The sequence below is a fragment of the Tachyglossus aculeatus genome, chromosome X4 (assembly GCF_015852505.1).
Source record: "Tachyglossus aculeatus isolate mTacAcu1 chromosome X4, mTacAcu1.pri, whole genome shotgun sequence".
NCBI classification, from domain to species: Eukaryota; Metazoa; Chordata; class Mammalia; order Monotremata; family Tachyglossidae; genus Tachyglossus; species Tachyglossus aculeatus.
In genome coordinates, this window is record NC_052098.1 from 24,101,652 (window position 1) to 24,112,201 (window position 10,550).

Below are 10,550 nucleotides of genomic sequence, written 5' to 3' on the forward strand. Positions count from 1 at the left end.
TTAGAACCTAGGTCCTTCTGAGTCCCAGGCCTGAGCTCTATCCACTAGGCCAATACCTACCTACCCCTACCACTCAGGGATGTTGTGAGGCTAGAATGAGATCACTGAGGTGAGAGCACTTTGGAAAAATAAAAGTGCTCCATAAATAAAATGTATTGTTATTAGGTTTACCCCATGTGGGCAGGGACAAATCATATTTTTCATGTTTAATATAAAATATATTTAAGAGTTGAGAAGGATAAATAAGGATTAAAATACTCCAAACCGCTTAGAAATTTGAAATATAGGACCACGAAAGACCAACAAAAATGAAAACAATCCAAGCAACCACTACTTCAAACTCTTTTCTTCAAAAAGGAGTATATCACAAATGAAAAGGTATCTGTGTGTCAAAGGATAGACGATAATACAATATTTATTTCAAAGTATTAGACTGGGCACTGGGTATTTAAATCAACTTCCCATTCTCTGGAGACTTGTGCCTGAGGCAGAGTCCCTGCATCTGCAGAAGAGAGCTGGAGCCAGTGGGTAGCAGGTTGGGCTCCCCCAGATCCTTTGTTCATTTGGGGGGGCACTTCTGTAGATATACTATGTACCCCATTACCAAAGCAAAACTTCTGTAACTACCCTCTTTCCCTAGAATAGCAACGTGGCTTAGTAGAAAGAGCATGGGCCTGGGAATCGGAGGATCTGGGTTCTGATTCTGGCTCTGCCACTCCCCTACTGTGTGACCTTGGACAAATCACTTCTCTGTGCCTCAGTTTCCTCATCTGTAAAATGGGGCTCCACTACCTGAGTTGACCCAATACCTATTCTCCCTCCTACTTTGATTGCGAGCCCCCCGTGGGACAGGGATTGCATCCAACCTGATTAACTTGTATCTACGCCAGTGCTTAGAACGGTGCTTGTTACATAGGAAAGTACCATTCGAAGTATTCTTATTATCAGAAAGTTTTGGAGCTGATGCCTAAGGTGACCAAGATTTCTAGCCATCCAAAATAGATAGAGTGGGGTCTATCGGGTGTGAAACCTTGGAGCAGACAGAGTAACAGAAAGGGGCGGGGGGAGAGCGGGGATAATAGTAGTAGAAGTAGTAGCATTTATTAAGCGCTTACTATATGCAAAGCTCAGTACTAAGTGTTAGGAGAGAATACATGGATGAGATGTAGACACAGTCCCTGGCCACCAAAGGACTCAAAATCTAGGAATAGGTTGGGGAAGGGGGAGAGTGACAGGCGCACATGCTGCTAGTGGGTAGGGATGATATCTACCGGTTCTATCAATCAATCAATGGTATTTATTGAGCATTTACTGTGTGCAGAACACTGTATTAAGTGCCTAGAAGAGTACAGTACAACAGAGTTGGTAGACATGTTCCCTGCCTACAAGGAGCTTACAGTCTAGAACATTAGTATAAAATAAATTACAGATGTATACCTAAGTGCTATGGGACTGAAGGATGGGTGAATATCAAGTGCTTAAAGGGTAGCCCTATCATATTGCATTTTCACAAGGACTTAGAACAGGGCTCTGCACAGAGTAAGCACTCAGTAAATATCACAGATTCATTTATTGAAAGTTTAAACAAAAATAAAAAGATGGTAAATATGCTAGAACTAGGATACCAGGCATCTCATGGAGAAGCAGCTTGGCTCAGTGGAAAGAGCCCGGGCTTTGGAGTCAGAGATCATGGGTTCAAATCCCAGCTCCACCACTTGTCAGCTGTGTGACTTTGGGCAAGTCACTTAACTTCTCTGGGCCTCAGTTACCTCATCTGGAAAATGGGGATTAAGACTGTGAGCCCCCCGTGGGACAACCTGATCACCTTGTAACCTCCCCAGCGCTTAGAACAGTGCTTTGCACATAGTAAGTGCTTAACAAATACTATTATTATTATTATTATTATCATCATCTCATGGCTCAGACCCACAGAAGTCAGAGCTGTGGCTATAGTGGTGACTAGTAAACATTCTAAAAGTTAGCAAGACCGCTTATTTCCAGTCTTTCAGCCCCTCCCCGGCTGGAGTCGGAGCTGATGGCAGCCCAGATGACATGGGGGCCTGTCTCCCATGTGGTCGGGCCCTAGATATCGACAGCAAGGAAAGCGCTCAAGTTGCTGCTCCAGCAGCAGCAGTAACAGTGACCCAGCCCAGAATGAAATGGCTACTGGGGCTGTTGCTTATTTACCCCCGACTTCTTGCTTGCATCTTCCCTATAATAATAATAATGATGGCATTTATTAAGCGCTTACTATGTGCAAAGCACTGTTCTACTGCACGGAATTCCCTCCCTGGTCAAATCTGCCAGATGACTGCTCTCCCTATCTTCATATCTCCTCCAGAAGGCCTTCCATGATTAATCTCTTACCTCCTTCCTCTATTTCCCCCACAGCCGCACTTCAGTACTCACCCCCTGCCCATCAACCCCAATGCACATATTTTTATGTACTTTAGGCATTTGTCTTCATTCTCTACTGTTTCCTCCTTCCTATAATTGATTTTAGTGTCTGTCTCCCCTGAAGGTTGTAAGCTCCTGGAGGGCAGGGAATGTATCAACTAACTCTAGTGCACTCAACCAAGCGCTTAAGACAAGGTTCTGCAATAAGTATGGGCTCAATAAATAGTTTTGATTCACTGATTGATTGTCCCTCCCTCCACGGCAGTAGTGGTGGTAGAACCCCTGGATGAAGTGACCCATCCTGGGCCAAATTCCCACCCCCTCATCGTCACCACCACCACCACCAGTGCCACCTGGGCAGCACAGGATGGGCAATAACTTCTTTGGTTACCTGCTCAGGGGTCTCTACTATCTCTGGAAAAATCTTACACCGACCACGGGAAGAGGTTCCTCCAAGATCCATTCATTATTGACTGCTTAACCTCAGTCCTCTGGGGAGGAAGACAGCAAGGAATTTACTTACCTGTAAAGTCAGATGAAACACCAGGATGATTGGGCTCTTGGGCAGAGAAAAGCATCGGACAATGGAGGTTGCGTCACTGGAGTGGTGAAGTTTGGGGTAAGACGTCAAACGATACTGGATACACCCCCAGGTCGCATGTATCATTACGTAACTGTAACCTGGAGTAAGGTATTAAACAAAATCTCCAGGTTCTCTATGTCGTGGGGAGGCTGGACCCTGGGGTATGTCTCTAATACAAGGCTACAGTGTGCAAAACAAGAACTCCCTCCATTTTCTCATGCCTTGGCTGAATGAGTCAAGCTGGCACTGCCACATCCTGATGCAAACATTGAGCTTTAACAAAATCATGAAAATATGTACACTTTTGGTTTATCCTTGCAGCAAATTACAGGGCTGAATTGCAAAATCTGGAACTAGGAATGGAAAGAAGAAAATGCTTCAAAAGTCTTAGAGTATATGCTACTAGGGGACTGCACAATTTGCTTTAATTGAACATCTTTAAAATGAATAAAAGCGGCTAGAAGCATTTAGATATTCCAAAAGACTTCAACATTCCTTATAGTCTAATATTTAAAACAAGGTTCTCCTTTTACATAAATTTCAAAAGGAAGAGTTTATCCTGAGTTCTGCTTGTGTATATATGTGTGTGCATTCACATGTTTTTAAAGAATCCCTTTATTTGTAAGTAAAGTAGAGATTTCAGATAGGCTTCAGACAGATTCCAAATCAATGCTTAAAACCTCACACCTTTATTTTAATTCTCTGCAAACTGTTCACTTAAAAAGAGTGTTCCTCATTTCTTTTTTCTCACTTTCCAAGAAGTTGTGTTTGGGAGCCAATCTCACAAAAATTATTCCAGTGATTTATTTGTCATTTTCTTTAAAGTATTTTACTTTCCACCTCTCCTTATGTACAGTTAGGTGTGTCTATTTAGGTACAATTTCTGGTTTTGACTGGTTGAAAAAGACCCAAGATAAATAGATAGTTTTTCCCTGCTATATAGCCTCTTGTTTTCCTCTTTCAAATTTCCCATAGCATTTGCGGGGTGGGGAAAAGGCATTTCAATCCTTTCTCAAATGACTATCTGTTAATTTCTTATGAAAGTTATTCTTGAGTGCAGAAAGTTGCAGTCATTTCTTCTAAATCCTATTCTGTGTTCTCTACTGACTTCTCAATAACGAAATTATTTGCCATTTGCCTCTGTATGTCTTTGAAATGGATATAATAACACCTAATATTCTAAGGCTTATTGCTGTCTGTTAAGTGCCTTTAAATCCTTACTTGAAAGTTGGTATTTGAGATCAAATTAAGATATGAATATGATTGTTGGTATGTGCTGTTTGTCATGAAATATCTTGTCTCTAAACTCTTAAAGTTAATTTTCATATATCCCTCCAAATGAAATAAATGAATTACCAACAGAACAAAACAGAAGAAAATTGGTCATCTGAGGCTAAAAATAAGAAATTGGGATATACTTATTCTCAATTTGACTATAGAAGTAGGGTGCAACCTATCTCTTTTATGATTCCTCTTGATGCTATATGGATTTATCACTCTCAAACACGATTTTGTTTTCAGGGGGAGAGAATGTCACATTTAAGGAATAATGGGCCAAGTTGTTCATAACTTATCACCCTGTTTGTGATGTGTCTAGGGGTATCATAATGTGATGACACACATCAGTCATAATCTCACACTGCAGTTCACGCTGCTAGGCCCCATTTGGGCAGGAGTGACTACCTTATGTGGCATTCACATAAGGTACCTGTAGCTGTCACTTAGATGCTGAACCATGAAAGACCCTGAGATTCTGTTCTTCTAACTACAGTCCCCTACTGATTTTTATTTTCTATATTTGTCATTGTGTCGTAGGTTGCTTTAGCTTTTTATTTTTTTCATCACACGTTATTGTGCCTGTCACCAGTCCCATCTCCTCACCTTATATTCTTCAACTGTGAGTCCCTTAAGGGCCAAGGGCATGCAGTGCTCAGCACTGAAAACAGTGCTTTGCTCATAGTAAGAGCTTAATAAATACCAATATTATTATTATTATGTCTAACCTCTCACAGCAGGTATTCTTTGCCATCAGTTAGTACAGTGGTCTGCAATCAATTAATCGAACAACGATTTTCACTGAGTGCTTACTGTATGCAGGGCACTGTGTTAAGCACTTGGGAGAGTATAATACAACAGAATTGGTGGAACATGTTCCCTGCCCACCACGAGCTTACAGTCTAGATGAGGAGACAGCCACACACAGTGCTTATTACTACTACTACTCCTAGAGAAGCAGCGTGGCTCAGTGGAAAGAGGCCGGGCTTTGGAGTCAGAGGTCATGGGTTTGAATCCCGACTCCGCCACATGCCTGCTGTGTGATCTTGGGCAAGTCATTTAACTTCTCTGGGCCTCAGTTACCCCATCTGTAAAATGGGGATTAAGACTGTGAGCCCCACGTGGGACAACCTGATCACCCTGTATCCTCCCCAGCGCTTAGAACAGTGCTTTGCACATAGTAAGCGCTTAACAAATGCCAATTATTATTATTACTACTATACTACTACTTGTCTTATGCTGTCTAGTCATCTCTGACCCAAAGCGACGCCATGGTGACATCTACCCCAGAATGCCTCACCTCCATCTAAAATAGTTTTGGTAGTGTATCCATAGAGTTTTCTTGGTAAAAAATACAGAAGTGGTTTACCATTGCCTCCTCCCGCGCAGTAAACCTGTGTCTCCACCCTCGACTCTCTCCCACGCTGCTGCTGCCCAACACAGGGGAGTTTTGACTTGTAGCGGATTGCCTTCCGCTCACTAGCCATTGCACAAGCTAGGAATGAAATGGGTATGCCTCTGCTGGACTCTTCTTCCAGTAGTCGAGACTGGTAGAGTACTGGAAACTCTCCAGGTGTGACCCTGAGGAGCAGCGTGGCTTAGTGGAAAGAGCACGGGCTGGAGAGTCGGAGGTCATGGGTTCTAATCCCAGCTCCGCCACTTGTCTGCTGTGTGACCTTGGGCAAGTCGCTTCACTTCTCTGTGCCTCAGTGACCTCATCTATAAAATGGGGATTAAGACTGTGAGCCCCACGTGGGACACCCTGATTACATTGTATCTACCCCAGCAATTAGAACAGTGCTTGGCACATAGTAAGCGCTTAACAAATACCATCATTATTATTATACTATGACTACTAATCTCCGGAGGCATCTAAACGTTGGAATGACCATCCTCCTTTTCAAATTATTACCACTGGCAAAGAAAACCTCTGAGCTTGCCAGCCAGTGTTCTGTCATGGAATTGAAAAGAAGCTTCAAAGATATCAATAATAATAATGATGATGGTATTTGTTAAGTGCTTACTATGTGCAAAGCACTGTTCTAAGTGCTGGTCTAAAGAATGATATACCAATATATCCAACTCTGCTGATTTTAAACCGCATATTTTCCTACAAATAAAAGTATGATTCATCATTTAAAAAATCCCTGATACTATGACTTGTACAGCTCTCTTGGAGAGATGAATTGAAGTTTACGCAGTCCTGACTGCCAAAGTAACTGGCTGCAGGAAAATGATTCTCTATATGCGGTTAATGTCATTTTCAAAATTGGCCCTACCTGCTCAGGCATTTGGGGGTTAAGAGGATCCTTTTGTTAGGCAGCAAATGAGGGGGAAAAAATCACGAGTGATTTGAGTATTTATCTCAGTAACATCTCTACACATCATTGGAGTTGTCAGACAATAGAAATTGCATCCTGGTGTGTAATTACCCAATTAAAAGCTGCTGCTCAGAAGTTCAGGCAACTCTCAGTTATCCGTTTTACTCCATTACCAACCTACTTGGACTCTAGAGATTGTCCTGAAGCTTCTCTCGACACTGGTAGAGTGGGAAGGTTAGCAGGTTAGCTATCAAAAAGCTTTATAGACCTTCTACTCGGTATGGAGCATGATGCCCCATTATCATGATATGGTCTTGCAGTCTTAGTTAGCTGAAAGCCATGAAGGCTTCTTAAAGTCAATTTTCTTTGTCTTCATCACCAAAAACAGTATTGAGTGTGCACTGAATGGAGAAAATCGTTCTAGACACCTGGGAGGAAACCACAAAAGCAGGAGACACTGACCCTGCCCTCAAAGAGTTTACAATCTAATACAGGAGACTGGCAGAGAACGTTAGCTTACGTACCATGGGAAGTTAAGGAAAAAATTAGTAGCTGTTTGGCAGATTGGAAGGGGGAAGCCCTTCCAATCCAGGAGACAAGATGAGATAGAATAATCAGGAGTGAGATGCAATTAGGAGAAGAATGTGAGCTGGGGTGTAGGAGAAGAAAGTGGTAAGAATTTAAGGAGTCAGTTAGTAAAGAGCATTTACTCCAATGCTCAGAAATGTACATTTATATCCTCAGGCGTCGTACTGATTAGCTAGAAAAATTCTCAACAGCTTTGAGTTTTGTGTTGCCGATGAAAGTCTTAGTTTGTTGGTAGGGATGCCCAGATAATAGTAATAATAATGATGGCATTTGTTAAGCGCTTACTATGTGCAAAGCACTGTTCTAAGCGCTGGGGAGGGTACAAGGTGATGAGGTTGCCCCGAGTGGGGCTCACAGTCTTAATCCCCATTTTACAGATGAGGTAACAGGCACAGAGAAGTTAAGTGACTTGCCCAAAGTCACACAGCTGACCACTGGCAGAGCCGGGATTTGAACCCATGACCTCTGACTCCCAAACCCGTACTCTTTCCACTGAACCACGCTGCTTCTCGAGGCTCATCCATAGCTCATCCAGATGTAGACTCATCCATAGTTTTTGTTTTCTTCAGTTCTAATGTTAATCCATACTGCTGAGCTGAATCTGCAGGGATTCATTACCATTTGTATGTCTCCATGTCTTCTTGTATATGTTCGTCATGAAGCAGTTCCTGAATAACCGTCCCAAGGATGTTTGTTGATCTCTCTTGCATCCTGTTGAGCTAGAAGCATTTCCCAGTGCTCGATAACATGTTCTAACTCCAGCTTCCAGATCTCAGATTTTCTTCATTATTCATTCTAAAATATCAGGCTTAGATAAGTCCCAACAGGGAGTAACGGTTCCAGTGGGGTACAGACAACAGTGATTTTAAGGTGAGAAAGAGGAGGAGGCGGCTAAGGCATTCCCCGCTCAAACTTGGACTGATGAGGATTTTCTCTCATTGGAAGAGGACTTATCAATCCATCAGTGGCATTTATTGAGTGCTCACTGTATGCACAGTATTGTACTAAGTGCTTGGGAGAGTACAATACAGTTGATTGTCAGGATCCCTGCCCCTAAAGAACTTACAATCTAGTTGGCGAGACAGGCATATTTCTCTGGCCTCTCTTTCTCAGTCTCCTTTGCAGGCTTCTCTGCCTCCACACCTTCCAACAGTGGGAGTCTCAGTTCTGGGTCCCCTTCTTTTATCTACCTACACCCACTCTCTTGGAGAACACATTCACTTCCACAGGTTCAACTACCATCTCTCTGTGGATGATTCCCAAATCTATACCACAAACTAAACATGTCCAAAATGGAACATCTTCCCACCCTAACCCTGTTTTCCCCTATCTTTTCCATCACCGTAGACAACACTATTCATTCAATCGGATTTATTGAGCGCTTACTGTGTGCAGAGCACTGTACTAAGCACTTGGGAGGTACAAATCGGCAGCATATAGTGACGGTCCCTACCCAACAACGGACTTACATTCTAGCGTGGCTCAGTGGAAGGAGCACGGACTTTGAAGTCAGAGGTCATGGGTTCAAATTCTGGCTCTGCCAATTGTCAGCTGTGTGACTTTGGGCAAGTCACTTAACTTCTCTGGGCCTCAGTTACCTCATCTGTAAAATGGGGATTAAGACCGTGAGCCCCACGTGGGACAACCTGATCACCTTGCATCCCCCCAGCGCTTAGAACAGTGCTTTGCACATAGTAAGTGCTTAACAAATACCATCATTATTATTATTATTATTAGAAGTCTACTATCTTTCCTGTTTCACAAGCCCATAATTTTGATATTATCCTCAACTCATCTCCCTCATTCAACCCAGATGTTCATTCTGCCACCAAATTTTGTCCATTCTATCTACACAACACTGCTCAAACCCTCCCTTTTCTCTCCATCCCGAACGGCTACAGACTGATCCAAGCACTTATCCTATCCTGCCCTGATTATTGCATCAGCCTCCTTGCTGGCCTCCTTGTCTGCCTCTGGCCTCATTCCAGTCCCTACTTGACTCTGCTGCCTGTATCATTTTAAAAAAAAAAAACTTGAACACAACTCCCCACTCTTTATCAAACAGAAACTCCTTATCATTGATTTTAAAGAACTCTATCAGATAGCCCCTTCCTATTGATTTTCTACTACAACCCAGTCCATACGCTTTGCTCAGTATAATGAAAAGGCTTTTGGCATACTTGGTTTGAGATCTATCAGCACCTATGCTTAGTGTTGTACAGCCTTAAGATGTTCTTAATGGAGGAGGGCCCCTTCTCTTTGCCCATAGAAATCCCCAGCCATTTTCTGGTTGGATGAGATTTAGCTAGCTGAGTGTGGCTGTTTGCCAGAGGGCAAAAATTTGAACACTTCAGGTCAATCAATCATTAGTTGTTATTGAGCGTCTACTATGTGCAGAGCACTGTACCAAGCACTTGGGGCAGGACAACTGAAGGCGTTGATGACAATCCACACCCTAGATCTTGCAATCTAGCTGGGACACATGTTCAGTTGTGCAACCCTGAACGTACTGGTTTCTTCAGGAACTGAGGAACCCAATAAATCCCAGGGTGGATCCAGGTGATCCAGTCTGGCCCAACTCTCTGATCCCTCTCATTTTAAAGTCTTCCAGGAGTGAACTAGCCACTCACCTGAAAGGTTGCAGGGGATCTGAACTGAATTGCCCTCTCATAACCAGATCAGGACATAAGCGAGGCCCAGTATTTCCCATGCTTCCGGGTCCCTCTTAGCCTGGGAATTGGCTCAGGCTGAGTGACTACTCAGAGCACCTTAGATATCTTCCAGGTGACTCTAGACTGTGATCCCACTGTTGGGTAGGGACTGTCTCTATATGTTGCCAACTTGTACTTCCCAAGAACTTAGTACAGTGCTCTGCACACAGTAAGTGCTCAATAAATATGATTGATTGATTGTAGTTAGCCAATCTCCCCTCATTTTGCACCAAAATGCTATGGTGAGGCTAAATAGCCCCAAGAAGGTTTCATTTAACTGCACAGTCCTATCTGGGGCCACTAGATAAAACTTCCTCCACCACACCAACATCCCCCCCCCCTTGGTATGACCTTTGAAGAGAAACCGCTGGAATAGTTGGAAGCGATTGTTTTATAAGAGAGGAACTGCTATTTGCACACATCCTATGTCTTCCTTTTCATATTCTTTAAAAGAAAAAGGCATGGTGAAGGTTATTTTATTTCCTCGCAAATTGCCACATTGAAATAGGGGTAACCATGAACTCAGTCAATCATACGTATTTGTTGAACACCAACTGTGTGCCGAGTCCTGTACTAAGATTTAGTAGACATGATTCCTACCATTAAGGTGCTAGGGCAGGTGGTGAATGGGGGAAAGATACCAAGTGTGTAGATGGCGCAGAAGTGCTAGAGGGG

At 43.0% G+C, this 10,550-nt stretch overlaps 1 non-coding gene across 1 annotated transcript; it reads right to left on the bottom strand.

The window, feature by feature from the left end:
• Positions 1-5,708: 5,708 nt before the first annotated feature.
• On the bottom strand, positions 5,709-5,846 carry LOC119948587. The gene has a single exon (XR_005456973.1). It is a non-coding gene; the product is annotated as a small nucleolar RNA SNORA7 (small nucleolar RNA).
• Between the last annotated feature and the right edge of the window lie 4,704 nt (positions 5,847-10,550).